The sequence below is a fragment of the Balaenoptera borealis genome, assembly GCF_965194805.1.
Source record: "Balaenoptera borealis genome assembly, chromosome: 10".
Classification (NCBI taxonomy): Eukaryota; Metazoa; Chordata; class Mammalia; order Artiodactyla; family Balaenopteridae; genus Balaenoptera; species Balaenoptera borealis.
In genome coordinates, this window is record NC_138874.1 from 100,592,194 (window position 1) to 100,616,549 (window position 24,356).

Below are 24,356 nucleotides of genomic sequence, written 5' to 3' on the forward strand. Positions count from 1 at the left end.
GTGGTGGAAAATACTGGAAAAGCAACATCAAATACATGTATACATGCAAACACACAAATATATATTTTTAGTAGAATTAACTATTAGTCTTTTAAGACTTTTGCTGTATAGGACTAAATTACAGTAAAATTTGCCAGAGTATGAAGGACAGAGGAAAAGAAGAAAGAAAACAGAAGCATAGAGAAGGGGGAAAAAGGGAAGATAAGGGTAACGAATTACCAAGTTAAATTTAAAGTATTACGTATGTAAGTGTGTATTAAGATTAAAGTGAAAAACAAAGAAAGAAAACCATAAAGCTCTACTGGCTATAGACTGCAGCGCCACCTCCTGGCTGGAAGACTTTTTGGACGACAACGCCCAAAGGCTTCAGCAGCAAGCCAACGAACGCTTCTCCAGAAAGGGAAAGCTGGGCTGGTGGAGTAGTTGCTCTTTAATGCTGACATGTCTTCAACTAATTTGACTCTTACTAATTTGTAAATGCCCAGAAAAGTCTGCCTAAAGAAAAAAAAATTAGCTCTTTACCCCCATCATTTCTCTTTAGGCTATTTTCACCAAAATCTGTTTAAAGTTAAATTTGCATTACCTTTAAAGTCTTGGCATCGATGTGAACTTTAAAATTCTTAGTCATTAATTAGAGAGCCCTGCCAAAGTCAAATTGTTTCAAAGCAAGTCATGGCTGTCAGTATAAGAATATAGATACACACTAGACACCTATTTTCATCTTACTGAGAAATCTTTAAAATTGCCTTAGGGTATTGGCTGAGATGTACTGTCAGATGGAATTTGTGCAATTAAAAACCTGAGAAAGAAAAAAAACCCAAACATTTCTTCCCGCAGTTGGTTTTGAAGTATGTCAGGAAAGACTCCGGAGGCAACGTCAGTTGTTCACAGAATCAGCGCAGAGAAGTGAGGGACGCTGGTCAAGGTCAGCTGTGGTGGAGAGGACACCACGTTCAGGCTTCCTGCCTGGAGTGCAAGCTCCTTCCACTAACACCACCAGCACCCCGCCACCCCCACCATGAGGAGAAAGCTCTCCACAGCCAGACCCTCAGGAAGAAAAAACTAACCTAGGACTATCTAAGGACAAATAGAATTTTCTAGAATTTTCTAAGGGTAGGGGTTGCCTGTGGTCATGACAGTGCTGTTCTAGGTCAAGATAATGTCACACAAGAAACAGCTCCCTGTTTTCTTACCACTTGAGAGTCATGCTTGCTTGAGACTGATGTTTTTAATGATCACGTTTGCCCTTAGCCTCTTATAATGATGAGTATCAGACTCATTCTGCTCACGGAGTGGAGGCTCTGGCCAGCTGGATGCCCTGAGTGGGCACCAAGGACCCCAGGCCCACTGTGCAGTGTGTGAGCTGCCCCGGTGCAGAGAGCATTAGCCTGTGCTAATGACCCTTCCCTGATACACATCCACTGCCTCCTCCTCCTCCCTTCCCTTCTGCGGGGAACTCAGCGGACATGCAAATAAAGACATGCGCTACACTGAGGTGAAGAGGAATTAGTAAGAGGGACTCGGTTTCCCTAAAAAGATGACAGCTGTACCAAGCAGCTGGCAGCTGCCCATCATGCCAACTTCGAAAGGTGCCGAGAAAATCCCTTTTCCTCCAGCTGAGTAGGTGCTCGGTTATTATCTGTTGACGGAAGAGATGGAATAGGTAGCTGGTTGAGATGAGTAAGAGCTTGGAAACTAGATAATCTCTCAGAGGGTGCTGGAAAGGGGCCAGTAGGGTGGATTCTGCAGGCAGGAAAGAGGGGCCAGCCCTGCACATAGGTGGAGGTTATGTCCAGAGAAATGTACCATGCATTTATCTCAGTAAGAGTATTTTCTCAGCTATAAAATGGGAATACTAATAACTACCTTACATGGGATCTGGGGGGAGAGTAAGGATTTAATGAGATAATAGGTATGAAAATGTCTAGCATATCTTCAGCACTCAGTGGCAAACTGAGGCTCAGGAAGGTGAACTGAGTTCCCCAGGATCACATAGTTAACCAGTGGCGATGTCAAGATGGAATCCAGGTCTTCCGAGTACAACAGCCTTTCCGCTAAACCTCGTTCTCTCTGTCTAGCTGAGAACAGGAAGTGTCAGAAAGCTCATGGGTACTTGTTTTCTTTTGTGACGCAGCACGGAGATGCAGCCATTTCAAGGCCCCTAGTCTTCAAGGAGGTAATCTACCCAAATGCTCTGAGATGAGAGGGTTGGAGAGGAGGTAGAGTTGGGGGATGACAAGCACAAGTTCTCGAGTTTGACTGAGTGGACTCAGGAGCTCCAGCACTACTTAGCTACGTGTGATGTTCAGCAAACTGCTTAACATCTCTCAGTCTCATTGACCTTGGGGTTTTTTAATGTAAAATGGGGATGATAAGAATAGTATCTACCTTACAGTTGTGAAGATTAAAAGATCTGTGTAAAACACTTAGCACAGTGCCTGGAATATAGTAATAACTTAACAAATGCTCTGCCATTACCATCAAATCCATGATTTCCAACATATTCCAGCTGTGGAATGAGGCTGGTGATTGAATTCAGCTGATTAGAGAAACACCAAGAGTTTGGGATCAACCCAACTCTTCCCCTCGCAGCCCTCCACTCAAGGCACACACACAATTACTTCTGTGTTTTGTTTTTAAACTTGTGTATCCAATTCCAGGCCAGATTTCCCTTTTTTTTTTTTAATTTAATTAATTAATTTATTTATGGCTGCGTTGGGTCTTCGTTTCTGTGCGAGGGCTTTCTCCAGTTGCGGCAAGTGGGGGCCACTCTTCATCGCGGTGCGTGGGCCTCTCACTATCGTGGCCTCTCCTGTTGCAGAGCATAGGCTCCAGACGCGCAGACTCAGCAATTGTGGCTCACGGGCCTCGTCGCTCCGCGGCATGTGGGATCTTCCCAGACCAGGGCTCGAACCCGTGTCCCCTGCATTGGCAGGCAGATTCTCAACCACTGCGTCACCAGGGAAGCCCGAGATCATTTTTTATTCTTAAGGGGTGTCAGGCTAAGCACAGCCCTACTGTCTGGGCAGGCCTGGCAGGGGATCCAGCAACCAGGCCAGTGGGAGAGGGGTCATGAGGGTGGGACCATGATAGGCAGTCACCTGGAGTGATGGCCAGGAGCACAGAGAGTCAGAGGTGAGTAGAAAATATCACACACACACACACACACACACACACAAGTCTGGGCTGAAGAAGGCAAGGAACTGTCCAAAATCAAGAAGTCAGGTGGGAGCTACAGCCAAGGTGGGGAAAAGACCCTCCATAGTCGTCTAGCCGTCACCCTGTCTCCCATCTGCCCTTCACAGCCACACTTCCCAAAACTGTTATCTACGTTTGCTCTCTTTATTTCCTTATTTCTCAGCCACTCCTCAATCTGGCATGCAACCCCATTCGTTCATAAAATGGTTCTTGATGAGGTCACCAATGAATTCCAAGCTGCTAACATTTCAATGGGCATTTTTTCAGTACCCACATGCTATGGTCTGAAGCTTTGTGCTCCCCCGAATTTCATATATTGAAATCCTAACCCCCCAAGGTGGGATGAGGGGTGGGACCTTTGGGAGGTGATTAGGTCATGAGGGCAGGGCCGCTATGACTGGGGTTAGTCCCTTTATGAAACAGACCTCAGAGAGCAAAAGCTCACCCCTTCTTTCTGCCATGTGAGGTTACACTTTGGCCATCTAGGAAATAGCTCCTCATCAGACACCGAATCTGCTGGCACCTTGAACTAGGACTTCCTAGCCTCCAAAACGATTAGAAAAAAACCTGTGTTGTTGCTGAGCCACCCAATTTATGGTATTTTGTGACAGAAGCCCAAACAAACTAATCCAGCATTTTACTTGATGACTCAACAGTATTCGGATAACTCCTCTCCCTTTTTTTTCCCCCACCCAGGAGGAAATTCTTTATTCCAATTCAGGACCAGAGACTTATTTTAGGCATAAATTATTTTACATACTCAGGACATGTTCCCTTCCTTTTTTTTAAGCCATGTGACACATGCCACAACAAAATCAACTAGCTGAGTAAAGCAGTTTTTTAAGAAAATGAATAAGGTAACGAGAATTTTTGTTTAGCCTTTTTTCCCCTTTAGTGCTAAACTGTGTTTCATGAAATCTATTACCTTCTGTAAGATGAAAGATATTCAGATAGGAAGTTAAGGTAGTGTATATCAGTGAAAAAATTCTGAGTTACCCGGCCAATTAAAGAAATCCTTCCCTCCATCTTCCATAACGTCCCTGTCTCTTCAGTTTCCTCTAACTTCCAGTCTACTTGTTTTTAGCCTCCTTTGCAAATCTTCCCATCTTTAAGGCTAGTAAATCTTTGAGTTCCTTAAAGCTCAGTTCTAGTTCCTCTTCTCTCACTTGACACTCTCTCCCTAGGTCATCTCCTTGTTTATGGTTTTAATTATCTTCTCCATGCCAATGCCTCTCAACTTTACATTTCTGATTCAGACTTCTCTCCTAAACTGGAGCCCCGTATATCAGACTGCCTACTTAATACCTTTATTACAAACTCAGAGGTGCTCCAAGCCAAAACAATGGTCCAAAACTGAACATGATTTTCATCTCCAAGCCTGGCCCTCTTTTGGTGTGCCCTATGTCACTGAAAGGCATGCGATTCATACAGCTGTGCAAACCCAGAAAGTGGAATCATTCTTTACTCCTCTGTATCAACCTACCAGCAACTACTATGGAATTTATATTCTTATATCTTTCTTATCCAGACATTTATCTCTAGCTCCAACAGTCTATGTTCTCGTCTAAGCCTTTTTGCCTGAACATTTTTAATAGCCTCTTAATTGATTTCCCTAATCCCCTCTTGCCCTCCTTCTAATCCATTCTCCACACTGTGGCCAGAGTAATCTTTTCCAGACCATAACTCTGATTATGTGAGATCCCCAACCCTTTCCCCACTAACTAAACACTTCAATGGCTTCCTATGCTCTTGGGATAAGATCATGCACATGACCTGGAAGACTGCATAATCTTACCTAGCTCTGCAACCTCATATTATGTCTCCTTCCTTTATGGTCTCTGGCCTCAAAGCCTCTGTGCTGTGCTTTTTCCATGGGATGCTCTGCCCTTTCTCCACTTTTACCTAACTTATATCTGTTCATCCTTTAGTTTTTGCAGAAGTCTTTTTTTTTTTTACTCTCTCAAGCAATGTCAGGTGCACCTGCTAAATGCTCTCATAGTATCATCACACACATCTCCTTTAGCACACTTACCCAGTGTAAGTTTGCATATATGTGTATTATTTATTAACTGGGTCCCCTTTTCTTCTAGATATTGGGAGCATATATGTCTGTTTATTATTTTATCTAGTTTCTAGCCCAGGGTTTACACAAAGTAGAGGTTTAATAAATATTGTTGAATGAAGGAAAAACAAGGCAGGATGATGAGGAATTCCATGACTCTAGAGAACCAGAGCTGAGACAGCCAAAGCTCCCTTTCTTGGGGTGCTGGTGGCATGATGACAGACATCTCCATGTTCACGGGTATAGTGTTGGAGAAAATTACACTCATCTCTAGGAAGAAGTGGATCAAGGATATAGTACTATCCTTGTTCCCAATAGCCAGGATATCCTTTGATGACACAAGCCAGGGAAAATGGCTGAGCATCTGAAGGGGTTAACAGAAGAATTGTTAGAAGAGAATGCAGGCGCATAGACAATGCACAGCACAAAAGCAAGGAAACAACAGAACACAGCTTCTGGGAACTCTCTTCCTAGAAGCCTTTTCCATCATGACTGAGTCTTCTCCTTGCAGGTTTTTAATGTGACACCCCCTGAGCTTTTCTCTGATCTCATCCTTGCTGGTTTAAGTATCTCCAGGGTTAGTTTCCTGCAGTATCTGAGTCACTGCATTTTTGTTTTGGTTTGATTTGGTTTTTGTTTTTGATACAAATGTCTTCATCTCCTTTTTCTTAAAAAGACAGGGGATATCTGAAAATGGCCAAAGGGCTTTTTGGTTGTCTCCTTGGCAGGAGAAACAGATGAGAAACAACAAATTGTCCTGTGATACACAAGACATGGGATTTGCTTCTAGAACAATCATCTTCGGGGAGGGTAGCCTGTCAACTGGAGCAGCAATCATTTGCCGAGAACTGGCAGAAACTCGTAGAGAGGAGCCAGAACCTATGGTGGTTCTAAGGTGCACTGCCTGAGTCTCATCACAAACCCCATCTCCACCCCTTCACTTGCTATGTGACCTTGGGCAGGTGACTTAACTCCTTTGTGGTTGCAATTCATCTTTGAAAATGGAACTGATGATATTGTTCTTACTTTACAGGGTTATGAGGATGAAGAGAGATTATGAACAAAGCACTCAAATGTTAGCTCTTAATATAGAAAGACACTGTATATAAAATACTTATTGGGGAAGGTGTTATCCCTTAAAGGGATAGAATGTTGTTTTAATATCTTTGGGGGTGATTAAATATTGACAGTTATTGAATACAACCTTTAGTGATTTCATGATTTTCAAGGACAAGACGGGAAGATCAACATCCATCCCTATGTGATGTTTAAAGGCATACTTCTTTAATCAAGGACATTTAGGCTGCTCTCACCCTCTGAGACAGACCACATTCTGCCTATGGAATGTGTATCTCTGCTTTCATTTTACTATGGCTCACTCTTGAAGTCTTTCCTGAGCAAAACCAAGGACACACACTTGGTGACCCATCCCAGGAACTCTCCTGAGACCTGGGACATGGCCATCCTCTCACACCCTACTTTCCTGCAACCTCTTTACAAAGGATATTAACACATCTACTTCTTAACTATCAAAAAAAAAAGAATATTCATGACAGTGCCCAATAGGATAGGTGGCAATATAGCTTAGATAGATGATATCATAGGATAAACAAGGCAGCATTTCCTGCAGAATCCATTTTAGTTCATGGTATATAAGTTGAAACACTTAAAAACCAACAAACATATTGCATAGGTTGGAGAGTAGGGTGTTTAATTCCATTAAAAAAAAAAAAAAAGACTAAAGGCTTCAAAGAAATTTCAAGGTAAGTAGTGGGGGAGGTTCTTAGAGTTGTGTCTCCAGACTCCAGAAGTACAAGCTCACTCTCCTTCATTATTAAGGATATTTGGTGGGAAAATTTAGTTGTATTAATTTAAGGAATAGAAAGAAGATTATTAAGGATGAGAAAACCATCATCTGAGAAAGGAATTCAAGGTGTTTCTTTCAAAAGTTGCTTTTTTTTTCTTTGTGTTTTCATTCGCATTCTTCCAAAGGAATTGGAAAAAAAACCAAAACAAAACAAAGAAGAAACAAATCAATTACTGTAAATGATCCAAATAATTGCTGTGCAACTTTACAGCAAATCTTAAAAATTGGATTCCTGGCCCAGGAGCAACAGAAATGAATCCAGCAAACACAAATATGGGGCACAGGATCTCCTCTCCTGCTCTAGAGCACTTAGATCCAGGCAATGTGAAGCTACTCCAGGTGAGAAACACCCAAGACTGCAGGTTCTCATCTACGTGAGACACACTTAAGATGGAGAGTACAGGAAAAGAATGCTGACTAGGGACAGAAGACCACAATTTATATCATAGCCCTGTGGCCAACAGGGTGTGGGCTGTTTGTTTAACTTCTCTTGGTTGCCTCATCTGTATACTGAGGGGTTAGATTCAGTGTCTCTGAATCTCAGAGTTAGGAAAGACCTCAGGGACCAATTAATCCAACACTTCCTTGATACAATCGTTGTTAAGTCTTTTGCTTGAACATTTTCAGAGATGAGAAGACATTCCCTATCTCTGAATGTAATCACTAGATGAAGAGCTCAGAGCTGGGAGTCAAAAGACTTGAGTCCAGGCTCCATCAAGCAATTGACTATCTAGGTATAGAATCTTTTACCCTACTGAGTTTCAGGCTCCTGCTTTGCAAAGAAAGGAGGGATGGATTAAATCGTAATACAGCATTTGTGAAATTCCAGTGACATCAAAGCCCTAATATTCAAAGACTATTCCTTTCTTTCCTCCCCCTGCATCCTCTTTGCTCAGGACTAGGTCAGAGAATATAACTACTGTATCACTCTGCCACCGACCTTAAATGGGAAAATAGCCAAGAGGTCCTTGTCTGGGAATAAAGAGGTGAAGCCTAAGCCTCAAAAGAAAAAAGTAGGAAAAGAGGATCAAGTAAGAGGAACAAAGACAGAATGGACTCTGCACGAGCTGGAAGAAGAGTAGCGAGTTAGGACAGGAGGATGGAGCCAATTCAATGTCTAGACTGGGAAAGAGGAAATGCAAAGGGGCTAAGGATGCTGCACCTTGAGTGTGCCAAGAGTGAAGGTCCCTGTATGGAGTGGGGCAGGGAGAGTGAGAGAGATAAGTCGGAATATATAATCAAGTCTCTTCCTCAATATTACAGACCCAGACACTTTGCCCCAACTTTGATGCCATATATCATGCAGGTTTAAAAAAGCAGCAAACTCTAAGAGGCTGAAATCCACATTTTGAGATTCCCTGAATATATTATGGGGACATGCATCATGGAGATCACTGCCACTGGGGGTGTGAACTCTAAGGTTCCTCCCTTCTCTGGGAATCTGTGCCTCAAACACACAGAGTCTCCAGGGAACTTATAAGGTAGTCTTGTCCTCACCCTCCAATCTCTACTTATTGTTTCTGTGATGGTTAATTTTAAGTGTCAACTTGATTGGGCTACAGGGTGCTCAGATATCTGGTTAAACGTTGTTTCTGAATGTGTCTGTGAGAGTGTTTCTGGATGAGATCAGCATTTGAATCAGTAGACTGAGTAAAGCAGATTGCTCTTCCCAGGGTGAGTGGGCATCATCTAATCCACTGAGGGACTGAATCGATTCAAGCAGAAAAGTGGAGGAAGGGAGAGCTTGCTGTTGAACTGGGTCTCCTCCTGTTCTTGGACTAGGACTTTACAACATCAGCTTCTCTGATTCTCGGGTTTTCTGAGTCAGACTGAAAGTACCCCACCAGCTTTTCTTAGCCTCCATAATCACATGAGCCAATTCCTTATAATAAAACTTTTTATATATAAAGTGATTTACTATAAGGATGTACATATTCTCTCTCTCTTTCTCTGTGGTGTATATTTATGTATGTATGTGTATACAGACATACACACACACACACACACACACATACACACACATTCTGTTGGTTCTGTTTCTCTGGAGAACCCTGACTAATAAGTAATAGAGTTCCCTTCATCCTCTGGGCTTCTCTGCACATTCATCTTCTCCTTCAAACACTCACAGAAAGGAAGATAAAGTTGAACAATGAGATAATGGGCTCTTACTTTGGGCTCTGACTGTAGAATAGCTGCTCCAGCAGTCAGGGGCTGCTGTTAGGCCTGAAAGTCAAGTAGAGTCAGATTGGGAGGAAAGAGTGGGTGGGAATTCTCTTGGGAAACCCAGCCTTACAATGTTCAATGCAGTAGAGTCCAAATTGCCCATGGGTGCAATTTGTCTGAATGTCACCAATAGCCTAAAGGTGGTAAGGATTTGACAGTACCACTAATGATCAAGCTGGATTTTCCTATGGTATTGTAGAACGACTGCATTAATGACCCTGGTTAATAGCCTCACTGTATCATGTCTTTGGAATTGTCCTCATGCACTGACTCTCAGTTTGGCCATGGCACTTGCTCTGACCAAACTTTTTTTTTTTTTTAAACATCTTTATTGGAGTATAATGGCTTTACAATGGTGTGTTTCTGCTTTATAACAAAGTGAATCAGCTATACATATACATATATCCCCATATCTCCTCCCTCTTGTGGCTTTGACCAAACTTAATGCAAGCAGAAATTTGTGGAAGCACTAGCACATTTTTTGCTTTCACTCTTGCTTCTCCACAACTGCTATGAGAACATACCTGAGCCAGCCTATTGGAAGGATGTGAGAGACACTTGGAGAAAGTCTCCAGTCATCTGATGTCTCCAGCAAGGCTATCCTAGATCAACCATAGCCAGTCAAGCCCAGACGCATGAGGGAGCCCAGCTAAGATCAGGAGAACTGTCCAACCACGCATAGCCTAAATTGCTATCCTGTGAACTCACCCTGTCTTCCCATAACTGATTTCCACACATATAACCAACAGATGATTACTGTTTTAAGCCACTGAGACTTGGAGTGGTTTGTTCTATAGTATTATTGTAGCAATAGATTGTCAATATAGGAATATTCAATTTACCTTATTTGATCTGTGAGAAATAAAACTGATTCTTCAATTAGGCCAACGTTTACTTTGGCAAACCCCAGCAGCATTCAGCATTCAAAAAGCTTCTCCCTGTCTCCCTCCCTCCCTCATGCTTTTTGGAGTCAAACTCTGAATCCTTTGCTATGTACTAAATGTTCATATGTTGAAACCCTAATCCCCAATGTGATGACATTTGGAGGTGGGGTCTTTGGGAGGTAATTAGCTTCAGATGACATAATAAGGGTGGAGTTCCCATGATGCAGTCAGTACCCTTACAAGGAGAGAAGAGAACCAGAGCTCTTTCTGTCTCCACCATGTGAGGACACAACAAGAAGACAGCCTTCCGCAAACCAGGAAGACAGTCCCTACCAGGCACTGAATCTGCTTGCAAATTGATCTAGGACTTCTCAGCCTCTAGAACTGTGACACACAAATGTTTGTTGTTTAAGTCACCCAGTCAATGATATTTTTATTAAAGCTGCCCAAACTGACTAAGACATCCCTTTTGCATTTGTTCTGTCCTTCATGAAATACAAAAAGCCATACTGAAAAGGTCAGTCATGGTGAAGTGGCTATGTTCCTTGCTTGCGTGGTATTTTGTCTCAAGGTCCTCAGGTGGCCACTTCTAAGTTCAGACTGTCAACTGAACTACAGAAACCTCTGGAGCCTGTCAAAGTGAGCCATTTAGCTCTCACCGTTAAACAAATCATAACAATATTCTCCCCAAACAGATGGCCTTTCCCCTCAGCATGAAGCCTTCTAGCCTCAGCTAGAAACAAGGAGTGCCAAAAGAAAATACATTTGTACAGAAAGATTAAGCTACAATCAGGTGGTTCAAGGCTGATTTCAGATATTCTTTTCTTGGTCTTTTATCTACCCCTCTTACATAGTAGGTCATGGGCATCTCATAGATCAGCCTAATTGCTAGTCCTAGAAATAGAGGAGATGGCTGGAATACACCCCACAGTTCTCTGGCTAAAGGCAACCTCTGGGTCCTATGTCCTTCAGAGTAGACTTCAAAGATGTATTTCCCCTTGGTAGTTGCCCAGCATGTTCTGGGCTTCTTGGCCTTGGACAGCCAAGGATATTTAGCATTATAATCTGTCTTCTGACTCCCTGCATGAGACTTCCTGGCTGCTCAGCCATCTGTTTTTCAAGGTGTGGGCGGACTTGGCCAGGTGGATAGGCATGCCCAGTTCTCAAGCCACAGAAATTCCCTGTGGAGGGAAATCCTGAGTGAGACAGCATCCTGGATCCACATTGAGTGGTGGTTTGAACCCTTTAAAAAAGTAGTTGCAACCATCTCATTGTCCTCCATCCATCAGTCAGAGACTTAGTCACCTCAAATGTCACTAAAGCTAGGCAAGGTCAGTATGGGTCTGGCAGTCAGGCTGACTAGGTGCTGAGCTGCTGAGTCCCTCCCAAATGTCTCTCATCAAGAACAGAATTAAGTTCAAGTTAGGGGGAAGACCTGAATTCCAGAGAAGAAAAATCAGAAGCAGGGCATCAGGGAAGCTAAGGGATCATTACACAGAAAAACTCCAAAAGGAGGGGGTTGGTCAAAATCCCAAGTGCCGCAGGAATGGAGGAGGGCTCCCTGATGAGCCGAGGGCGGCACTCTGCAAGGGCAGAGAGCTGCCAGGGTTTCGTTCATTCTCTTGGCATTAGTCTCAGAAGTTTGGGGTGAATCCAACTTCAACAGAAGTTAGAGAGGTTCCATGTTATCTTTTTGGCTGAGTTGTCTTTGGTGATTTCCCAGATAAAGGAGCTCTTGTTAATTGCCTAAGTGGAAGGATAAGGCATTCATGTTTGCTCTCTCCCAAGCAGCCTTTTCTCTTTAACAGGTCCATTGTGGAAACTGTCACCCTAACCCAAAAGAACTCATGCAAAGGGTGTTGGAGAGAATCACATCTCTTAGAAGGCCAGTATGTGGACCTTGTCTTTTGCCCCAAGTTAGATTAACTGTGTGACCCCGGACAAGGTAGTTCCCTCTCTCAGACCAACCTTCCTCACCTATAACAAGAGAAGGTTGCACTTTCTTTACAGTCCCTTCTTCTCCTGGTGTTCAGTAGTTCTTATTCTTTCCTAATTCAAATCTAATTATTGCTGTAGAACCACACATAGTCAGCTGAATGCTGGTCTCTCTCTGTCAAAGTTCTTTGTACTCAAGGAGTGCCTTCCTACAGGGTCAATCCAATAAGGTCAGCTTGCTCCTGAGTAAAAGCGTTCTGAATTCAGAGCAGCTCCAACACTAGTAACCAGGAAAGACTACTGGGGCTGGAGGGTATGCACTAAACTCATCTAGCTGCTTGCCAAGCAAACGAAGAGGTTTTAGTTCATTTTATCTGGCAAGCATCAATAACACAGAATGCTAAGTAGGGGCTCCAAATGAAAACTGTCTCCTTCATTTATGTGAATTTATAACTGTCTATACCAGCAAAGAAAATTACTGAATAGAACTACTGATCTGCTAACTTGTTAATGATAGGAGACAGGCAGGTCTTTAACCATTTACCCCCAAAAGGCAAGCTTAGTCAAAAAGCAGCTATTTATCCAGGGGAAACATTGGCAATGATTCTTATTATGGTGACTTAGTGTGATAAAACTCTATTGCCTGGGGGTAGCTAGCAGGCAAGAAGCCATTCAGTAGAGTTACAAAACCAATCTTTACTGGATTTGTCACAAACAAAGGATGAAACACTCGTGCAAGAAGTCAAGATCCATCCTGGGCTATAAGTCGCTGTTACCGTTCCCAACCTGCTGAGGAAATTCAATACACCCAAACTAGTCAGCAAACAGACCAGAAAGTCTGAAACTGATTAAATATAACATGTGTTTATTATGTTCCTTGTGATTTAGCAGCCGGGGTCTCCTAGGGGAAGGGAAGGGGGAAAAAAGTGAAGTAAAACAGAACTATCGATGTTTGGTATTCCAAGTGGATATGCTGGTTTCTGCTTCTTGGCCTCTATGGATTTCAGTGAACCATCAAGGGCCAACGATTCTGCACCCTGGGATCTGGGCTCAGTTGCAAAGGAGGTTGTGGGCTTTCTCTGGACTCAGGGATAAACCCAGCATAGACATGCCTGAGACTTGGCCAAGAGTGAAGGGTCTAAGAGCCCTACTCCCCAGGGAGAAGCTGACAAACTGTGTGAACTCTATTTCTCTAATTAAGACCCAAGCAATAGTTCTGCATCTCTGTTAATTGGTTTAGCCATGGAAAATACACACACATGTGTAGACACACAACCAAGCCCACTTAGACATTTTCAATTGAAGTTAATTAGTAATTTCAATACATAGACTTAACGAATTTAATTTAGGAAGTTCCTCCCAAAAACGTTCAAATTGTTGTTGAGGAGACACGGGGCAGCCCTGTGGATGATATTGCTGTATCAGCCCTAGGAAACCTCGCCAAAGAGCAAAGTCTTCTGTTCACAAGCTGGTTCTAACTGTACTTGCTGTCTGGATTTACCTACCTTCATCCATTTCTAGCACACTCCATGCTCCCTCCTTTCTTTACACACACACACACACACACACGCACATGTACACAAACATGTATGCACACACACCTGCACTATCCTCTCAATTTCCCTCCCTTCTCCTCTGAACATGTGGTTTCCTTGGCACTTCTTTTTTTTAAAAAATTAATTAATTAATTAATTTATGACTGTGTTGGGACTTCGTTTCTGTGCGAGGGCTTTCTCTAGTTGCGGCAAGTGGGGGCCACTCTTCATCGCGGTGCGCGGGCCTCTCACTATCGCGGCCTCCCTTGTTGTGGAGCACAGGCTCCAGACGCGCAGGCTCAGTAGTTGTGGCTCACGGGCCCAGTTGCTCCGCGGCATGTGGGATCTTCCCAGACCAGGGCTCGAACCCCTGTCCCCTGCATTGGCAGGCAGATTCTCAACCACTGCGCCACCAGGGAAGCCCTCCTTGGTACTTCTTAACTGGAGAAAAATCTTAATGGCAGTTCTTGCCTGTTCTTCCTCCCCTCACACCTGCCCACACGCCATAACCCAACCACACCGAATCCAGAATGGTTTTTTAAATGCAATCTACTGTTCATGAAAACACTGAAAATTGTTTTCTCTAGTTGGTGCGATCTTATGAGATTATTTTCACTTTGTTCTTTGTACTTTTTTGCATTATGTATACTTTACGATAGCATATGATGTTTTTCAATGAGAATGGACTTTCATTTAAGAGGAAACGAAGGCAATATGCACACAAAAGTGCATAATGATTGTAATTTTCATAAAAAAAAACATCTGTTCAACAATAAGAAGCGGGAGGAGGAACACACCTGAAAGTAATTCTGTTTTCTGTTTCCTTTCTAATTACAACATGGCTTAATAATCAGTAGAAAAGAAAACTTTCAAACAAATTATTTTAGGGGACATCTGAGCCTCAGAACCTTAAGGGAAATGAATGAAGAGGGCACCACTGCCACGGGCATGGACTCAGCATGGCAAGTCATCAGAGAAAATGTGGTTTACCCTCTTTCAGGGCATTGCTTCTAAAGACTTCTTCAGGCATGGAATAGAGTTCATGACAAGATTATGGCCATGGCTGTTAAACTGAGTAAATAGACTTTCTGTAGTTCCAGAAGCACGAACATGATGCTTCTCTGCCCAGTCACCAGAGTATGATTCAATCCTGAGGTACCTTTCATCTTTGGCATCTTACAAACTGGTGCTAATTCTCAATTTGGGATAACGATGTCCTAGATAGAATCTGCAATGGAGATTTTAGAAGTGCCTAGTGTTAGGAAAGCAGAAGCTTCTTCTCCCCATATTTTCTAATCTTTTTCTAAAGCATCAAAGAGCAAGCACATGCCCAAGGATTAGTTGTCCTAAGCCACATAATAGTGAAAGGAGGAATCCAGAAACTTGACCAGGTGTTAAAAAGACATTAACAGTTACTTCTCAAAAATGCTTTTAGTTTAGGGTAGAACTCATGTTTAACACATTCATAAAGGTAGGGTGAAAGAAAGAGAGAAGGAAAGGAAGAAAAAAAGAGAAGGAGATGGAAAGAAAATGTATACAGGGTTTCTTTTAAATTGCAACTGACACCCCTCAATGAGTTTGTTAAAGCTACCTTATCCTTTTTATATCTTCCTTTCTCATTAGGATTATATATGCCATTAAATAGTTGCAATGTACAAATTAATCTGAGAAGAAATGTAACCTAATGGACATTTGAGTACTGAGATTCTGTTCCCAGCTGTAGCAGAGATCCCTAAATGTGCTGGAAGACACTAGAAAGCATCAGAGAAAAACCCAAGCCCCATGGACTGTTTACTTAGAATGAGAACATTTGAGTGCTTGTCTTTGTAGCTTCAACATGTTGCATATAAAACTGAGAAATAAGAATGATGTAAGAATGCTATGGATTGAAGAAGGAGTTTAAAAACATATTGGCACACTGGAGATGCTACTGCAATTTGATGATTCTGCTCTATGGGGTAGTATATTTCAGACTGAAATTGGGAAGTTACTTTTTCAGGAAAAAGACATCGGAACCACATATGCATTTACCCCAGCTCTGCAGCAAGCACTGAAGTGAGAAGGTAAACTACCCCTCAGAGGACTCAGTGCTCTCAGCAGAACAGAGAGAGGCAGAGTCCCCATTGCCTTGTACACAGCAGGAGAGAACATTCCCAGGGTGACAAGTGGAGCGTTTTGTCAAGCATGTCATAAGGAATAAAAACCTCCTTAGCAATAGTACTGAAAAAGGTCATACTCAAACTTGGGTAAGTTTATATGTATAAACAATTTAAAATTTAACAAACAACAACAGCAGCTTTCTTCCCCGAAATTAAGAATCTCTGCCTCATGTATCACCAAGGTTCAAAAATGACACCATAATCCAGAAGATGGACTAGTTTTGATGTCCACCATAATCAGGGCACAAAACGGTTCCATTAGGCCAATAAAACACACGCATCTTCTCCCTTTGGAGTCACACCCTGCCCACCCTCAAACCCTGGCAACTACTAATTGATTCTCCACCACTATGATTTTTTCTTTTGGAGAATGTCATATAAAGGGAATCATATAGCATCTAACCTTTGGACACTGGATTCTTTCATTCATCAATGACTGAGATTCATCCAAATTGTTTCATCTCTCAATATTTCGTTCCATTTTACTGCTGAGTATTATTCCATTGTATGGATGTACCACAATGTGGTTATCAAATTACCTATTAAACTATTAACACTATTAAACACTTAAGTTGTTTATAGTTTTTGCCTATTATGACTAGAGCTGGTATAAACATTTGTGTACAGGTTTTTGTGTGAACATAACTTTTCATGTCTCAGAAGTAAATACCTAGGAGTTGGATCACTGAGTCACAGGCTAAGTGTACATTTAACTTTATAGGAAATTGCCAAACTGTTTTCCCAAGTAGCCATAGCATTTTGCATCCTGAGTAACTGTCTACGAGAATTCCAGCTGCTTATCAGCACTTGGTATTATCAATTTTTTTTATTTTAGCCTTTCTAATACGAGTATACTGGCATCACATCATGATTTTAATTTGCATTTCCCAAATGTCTAATGATGTTGATCATAATTTCATGTGTTTATTTGCCTTCCATATATTCTCTTGGTGACCTATCTATCCAAAGATTTTACTCATTATTAGTTGGGTTGTTTGTTTTCTTACTGTTAATAGTAGATAGTTTCAAAAAATACATTCTAGATATGTCTTTTGTTACATATGTGATTTGCTAATATTTTCTCTCAGTCCTTAGCTTGTTTTTTCATTCTCTTCACAAGGTCTTTCACAGAGCCTAAGTTTAAAATTTTGATGAAGCCCAATTTATCAATTTTTTTCTTCTGTATATCTTGCTATTGGTATCCTGTTAAAATAACTCTCCCTAACCATTGGCCACAAACATTTTCTCTTATGTTTAAGACTTTATATTTTACATCTAGATCTATGATTTATTTTGAGTTAAATTTTGCAAAAGTGGCAAAGTTTAAGTGGAGATTCTTTTACATTTTTTTTAACATGCATGACTCATTGTTCAGACCAATTTGTTGAAAAAACTATCCTTTCTCCCATTAAATTACTCTGCATCTTTGTTAAAAATCAATTGACCATATTTATTTGGGTTTATTTATGGAGGCTCATTTCATTTCACTAGTTTATGTGTCTACCCCTACATTTGATTACTATAGATTTATAGTAAGTCTTTAGCATAGGCAGTGATAGTCTTCCCACTTCATTCTTCCTTTTCAACATTGTTTTAGCTATTCTACTCCATTTGCCTTTCCATATGGATTTTAAAATCATCTGTCAGCAAGATGGCAGGATAGGAGGTCTCAGTCCTCATCCCCTGAAGGAAACATTGATTTAACAACAATCCATGAATGAATGTACCTTTATGAGAGCTCTGGAGTCCAGTTGAGAGGTTCCAGCATGCCAGTGGAGCACAAAACCTGAGAACAGTTGCACTGAAAAGGGTAAAAAGTATAGTTTCACTTTACCTGCATCACTGTCACCCAAGCCGGAGCACTCAGCACCAAGAGAGGCCTCCTCAGACTGTGATTTCTCCTGCGGGATAAAGAGAGAGAGAACTGAGTGTGCAGCTTCCCCAGTCTTTCAGGGCACTGCCTGATAAGCCTGCTTCTGTCCCCCCTCACCCAGAACACTGAGGGAACTGGCATAACTAGATTGTTTGGGGACAGCAAAGAACAAAGAAAAGGGGCATGGTTCACAGCAAATGGCACAGGGATCTCAACAACTATTCCACAGGCCTGGCCAGCTGGCCTGTGGACACTGTCAGCCAGCCCACCCACAGATCTCACTAGTCAGCCAGCCCCCACTCAAACACTACTACCCAGCAGGCCTGTCTGTGCATGGACCCCACCAGATGGGCTGACTGCAAACCCCACCAGCTGTCCTGCATTCACCTGCACACCTGGCATGCCACATGTCCCTACATATGCCACAAATGTGCCCCCATAGATGACATGCAGGTCTCAGCAGCCAGCATGGACTTTAGCAATCCGATCAACTATTTGGGATTGGCAGAAGGCACACAACCTTGAGATTGCTCCTTCAGAAAGCAGGGAGAGTAGTGGAGCTTACATTCAGTGTCCCAGAGTTTTTACACACTGCCTTACGGAAAAGGGGTGGGCAACTCTCAGTACTTAGCATGGCCATGCAGGATAGGGAGAAAATGTACAATCCCAATACATCTCCTTTAGGAGGGAGGGAGAGAAGTGGGGCCTGCACCCAATGCTCCAGCATTTCATGGCACTGCCCTAGGGAGATAAAATAAGTGGCTCTCAGCACTCAAGACAGATCTACGGAATTGCGATAAGTCACACAATCCTAAGACTTCCTCAGTTAGAGGCATAGAGTGTGTACATCCATAGAAAAGGTTTAAGATACCCTCGGACTCTCTAGGTGGGCTGACTGGTGAAGGTCTTTCCCTCCAGAAGACTTTCCATAAAGAACAGAAGATGTGACTACTTTTTAAAATGTGCAGACACTAATACAAGAATCCAAGGAACAAGAACAACCAGGGAAAGATTACACCACTGGGGGAATTAAATAATTCTCCAGTAACTGACTCCAAAGATATGAAGACCTATAAATTGTCTTACAAAAAAATTCAAAATAATTGTCTTAAGCTAAATGAGCTACAAGAGAACACAGGTAGTCTCTAAACAAAATCAGGAAAATATGTGAACAAAATGAAAAATTTAAAAAGAGACAGAAATCATAAAGAACCAAACAAATTCTGGAGCTGAAGAATTCAATGACTGAACCAAAAAGTTTAATAGAAGACTTCAACAACAAACTTGATCAAGCAGAAGAAGGAGTCAGCAAATTTGAAGACATATCATTTGAAATTATCCAGTCAAAGAAACAAAAAGAAAATATAAAAAAGAATGAAGAAAGCCCACAGGACTTATGGGATACCAAAAGAAACAACATATGTATTATGGGATTATCAGAAGTTGCAGAGAAAGAGAAATGACCAGAAAACATATTTAAAGAAATAATGGCTGAAAACGTTACAAATCTGGGGAGGGAAATGGACATCCAGATTCATGAAGTCCAAAGGATTCCAAATAGGTTGAATTTAAAGAGTTCTACACAGAGACATATTATAATCAAGTTGTCCAAAGTCAAAGACAAAGAGAAAACTTTGAAAGCAGAAGGAGAAAAGCAACTCATCACATAAAAAGAACCCACCCACCACCATAAGACTATCAGCAATATTCTCATTAGAAATCTTGATGGCCAGGACAGAGTGACATGATATATTCAAAGTGCTAAAAGAAAAAAAACCTGCTAACCAAGAATTATATGCCCATCAAAACTGTCCTTCAGAAATTAAGGAGAGACTAAAATCATTCCCAGATACACAAAAACTAAGAGAGTTTGTCACTAGTAGTCTTGCTTTACAAGAAGTGCTAAAGGAAGTTCCTCAAACTGAAATTTAAAAATCCTAAACAGCAACACAAAAACATGAGATTATAAATGTCACTGGTAAAGGTAAGTATATAGACAAATACAGAAAAATGCAATATGATAATAGTGATGTATAAATTTCTTTTAACACTAGTATAACAGTTAAAAGAAAAGAGTATTAAGAATAACTGTAAGTATTGCCTAAGTTTTCCTCTAGGAGTTTTGTAGTATGTGGCTTTACATTTAGATCCTTAATTCATTTTTAGTTTATTTTTGCATATGGTATTAGAGAATATTCTAATTTCATTCTCTTACATGTAGCTGTCCAGTTTTCCAAACACCACTTACTGAAGAGACTGTATTTTCTCCATTGTATATCTTGCCTCCTTAGTCAGAGATTAATTGACTGTAAGTGTGTGGGTTTATTTCTGGGCTCTCTGTCCTGTTCCACTGATCTATGTGTATATTTTGTGCCAGTTCCATACTGCTTTGATTACTGTAGCTTTGTAGTATAGTTTGAAAATAAATCGCAGCAATGTTTTTTTGGAGCTGTCTCCTAAAGTAAAGGAAATAAAAGCAAAAATAAACAAATGGGACCTAATTAAACTTAAAAGCTTTTGCACAGCAAAGGAAACCATTGACAAAACAAAAGGCAACCTGCTGAATGGCAGAAAATATTTGCAAATGACATGACTGATAAGGGATTAATATCCAATACATATAAACAGCTCATACAATTCAAGATCAAAAAAACAAATAACCTGATTAAAAAATGGTCAGAAGAACTGAATAGATATTTTCCAAAGAGGAAATGCAGATGACCAACAGGCATATGAAAAGATGCTCAACGTTGCTTATCATAAGGGAAAATGCTAATGAAAACCATAATGAGCTATCATCTCACACAGGTCCAAATGAACACAAATAACGTCAAAAGGAACACAAATAACAAATGCTGGTGAGGATGTGGAGAAAAGGGAACTCTTGTACACCACTGGTGGGAATGTAAACTGGTGCAGCCTCTGTGGAAAACAGTATGGAGGCTTATCAAAAAAATAAAAATAGAATCACCATATGACCCAGCAATTCCACTCCTGGGTATATATACAAAAACAAAACAAAACAAAAAACACTAATTCAAAAAGATACATGTACCCCAATGTTCACAGCAGCATTATTTACAATTGCCAAGATATGGAAGCAATCTAAGTGTCTGTCAAAAGATGAATGAATAAAGAAGATGTGATGTATATATATATATGTGTATATATATATATATATACACACACACACACATACACACATATATATACACACAATACTACTTATCCATAAAAAAGAATAAAATTTTGCCATTTACAGCAACATGGATGGACTTGGAGGGCATTATGCTAAGTGAAATAAGTCAGAGAGAAAGACAAATATCATATGATAACACTTATATGTGGAATCTAAAAAAATACCACAAACTAGTGAATATAACAACAACAGAAAAAGCAGACTCACAGATATAGAGAAGAAACTAGTGGTTACCAGTGGGGAGAAGGAAAGGGGGAGGGGCAATATGGGATAGGGGAGTAAGAGGTACAAACTATTAAGTATAAAATAAGCTACAAGGATATATTGTACAACATGGGGAATATAGCCAATATTTGATAATAACTATAAATGGAGTATAACCTATAAAAATTGTGAATCACTATATTGTATACCTGTAATTTATATAATATTGTATAGCAACTATACTTCAATTTAAAAAAATACCAACAGGGACTCCCCTGGTGGTGCAGTGGTTAAGAATCCACCTGCCAATGCAGGGGACATGGGTTTGATCTCTGGTCCGGGAAGATCCCACATACCATGGAGCAACTAAGCCTGTGCACCACAACTAACGAGCCTGTGCTCTAGAGCTCGCGAGCCACAACTACTGAGCCCATGTGCCACAACTACTGAAGCCCGTGCGCCTAGAGCCCGTGCTCAACAAGAGAAGCCACCGTGATGAGAAGCCCGCACACCACAGTCCCCGCTCACCGCAACTAGAGAAAGCCCACACGCAGCAACAAAGACCCAATGCAGCCAAAAATAAATAAATTAAAAAAAAATTTTTTTAAAGAAAACCATAAAAACCATAAAAAAAAAGAATAACTATAAGGGCAAAAAACTGTTAATGGATACAAATTATAAAAGGTATAAATTATGACAGCAGTAAGATAAAATGTGAGAGGAAAGGAGAAGTAAAAGTCTAAATTTTATATGTAATTGAAGTTAAGTTGTTATCAGTTTAAAATAGACTGTTATAAGATTCTTTACAAAATACTCAGGGTAATCACAAAGAAAATACCTAAAGAGGATACACAAAAGAACAGAATAAAGAGATCAAAGCATATCAGTAACAAAGCAATCACCAAATCAAAAAGGAGAAGAGCAAGAGATAAAAAGATAAAAGAACTACAAAACAGAAAGAAAATTATTAACAAAATGGTGATATTCTTCTTATCAATAACTACTTTAAATGTAAGCAGATTAGAATCCTCAAGATAATAGAGCAGCTGAATGGATAAAACAAGATCCAACTACACACTGCTTACAAGAGACTCACTTTATATTTAAGGACACACACAGGGTGAAATTAAAGGGTTGAAAAAAGATAGTCCATTCAAATGGTAATCAAAAGAGAACAGGGGTGGCGATACTCATATCAGACAAAATTGACTTTATGTCAAAGACTGTCACAAGAGACAAAGAAGGTCATTATATAATGATAAAAGGGTCAGTTCAATCAGATTATCCATCCTGGGCGAGTTCATAAACAATTTTTATGCCATTGTATTTTCCTATTTTGTCTAACTCTAAAATCTCCTGGTAGTTTTCAGTTCCTTGGGACTCTCCTTTTCAGTCCTCCAGTCAGAATGCTGGAGTTCTATTTATCCCAAGCTGCTATGTACTTCTGTGATTGCACCTGCATCTAACACCAAGTGGCAAAAAGTCAGAAAGAGCAAATAAAAGCAAAGATGGTTTCTCCTACCTCTTTGGGACCACAGCTCATTTGATTAGAGAAGGTTACTCTCCTTGAAGGTTTAATGTATCTTGGGGAGTCTGTTGACACTACTGGTACTGCCCTGTCATAGGATTGTCTATAGGCTGGGACACAAGAGAGAAGGGAAGGGAAGGGAAGAGAAGGGGAGGAGAGGGGAGGGGAGGGAAGGGGAGGAGAGGGGAGGGGAGGGAAGGGGAGAGGGAGGGAAGGGAAGAGATAGTACATCTCCCCTACTCTGTGAGTGTTGGGAGACCCCTTTTCCTGTTCCTTAAGCCAGGGATGGAGATATCTCTCTGTTCTTACCAATGCCCACTTCCAGGTCTCAGGCTATTTTGAGTCCAGGCTGGGGGATACTGGAGGGGAAAATAAATAGTAAACTCATTTTTATTTCAGTGATACCTCAGATTCTCATTTCTTCCCCAATCTACCTGCTACTCTTTACTTTTCAGAGTCCTCAAATAGATCTATCACGCATTTGGTCCAGGTCTTAGAGTTGTATTCAGTGGGAAGCCAGGGTAGAATGTACTTTATCTTATCTGGAACTGGAAGCTGATTTTTACATTTTCAAAACTTATTTCAGAATGTATTAAAAGGACCACATACAGGGAATAGGGGTCTCTAGTATCAGCAACTTTGTATCTTGTTCATTTTTCTTCACACAGAGCTCCTAGCACATGTCCAGCATATAGTAGTTACTTAATAAAAGTTTGATAAGTAACATGAGTGGATGGAAATAAAAATGAGTGAATAAACATATTATAAACTAAGTGAAATGAAAGTAGTATAGGTCACATAAAAGAGGGACTGCTAAATGCAGACAATGAAACATCATTGATATGCCAAAGGGCAATGCCTATTTTATTTGTCATGACCACAAAGGGAAAACAAACCAGAAGTTTATATTAAAACTCTTTCTCATGATAGTTGTAGTTGCTGCAAACATAACTCTTGAAAATGGAGTGAAGATATGTTACGAATATGTTTCTCTGACTTCCTCTCCATCCACAATTATGTGAACTTCCAGACACTATAAAAGTCCTTTTAACTCATTCTGGGTGTTTCCACGGTGTTGAATTGCTACCATGTAGTGGCCACTATTTTCTCTTCTCTCCTGAGAGCATGCATCTTAATGCTTCCAATACTCTGATGCTAGAATAAACAAGTTTGACTAGTTCACTCTTTAAAGACTCTGTCCATTCCTGACTCCTATATGTCCAAAGGTCCTCTTGAGAGCTCTGAGTTTCCAAATGAAAGGGAGTAGTTGACACATTTTTTGAGCTAGGCGGTAGGATCCATTCACCAACTCCTCTGCCTAAGCCTGTCTAAGAAGAAACAGCACTTGCGACTAAGGAAGCACCAGCAAACTCTTGGAAACTTCTTTTATTGTAGTCAATTGTTTGTTCCCTTGTCATTCTCTGACAGAAAAATAAACAAAAATGTTATTGTGCCCAAAGGACCTGCTCAAATCCTCCCAACTAATGAGGTAATGAATCTTCTGCACTATGATTTAAAGACAAAGGGAAGAAAGTTCCTTGCAGGAAGATGCAAAGGGAAATGGTAGAGACATGACGACATTCTTTTTTTTTTTTTAAGTATTTTTTAATTTTTAAAATAAATTTATTTATTTTATTTATTTTTATTTTTGGCTGCGTTGGGTCTTTGTTGCTGCACGCAAGTTTCCTC

At 40.8% G+C, this 24,356-nt stretch overlaps 1 long non-coding RNA gene across 1 annotated transcript in view; it reads right to left on the reverse strand.

Annotated features, from left to right (window-relative positions):
• Positions 1 to 24,356, reverse strand: part of LOC309636202 — a 372,123-nt gene that overhangs the window by 158,228 nt on the left and 189,539 nt on the right. The window contains exon 2 of the long non-coding RNA XR_014249298.1: positions 17,698 to 17,764. This is a non-coding gene — a long non-coding RNA (uncharacterized lncRNA). The remainder of the gene's footprint in view (positions 1 to 17,697; positions 17,765 to 24,356) is intronic.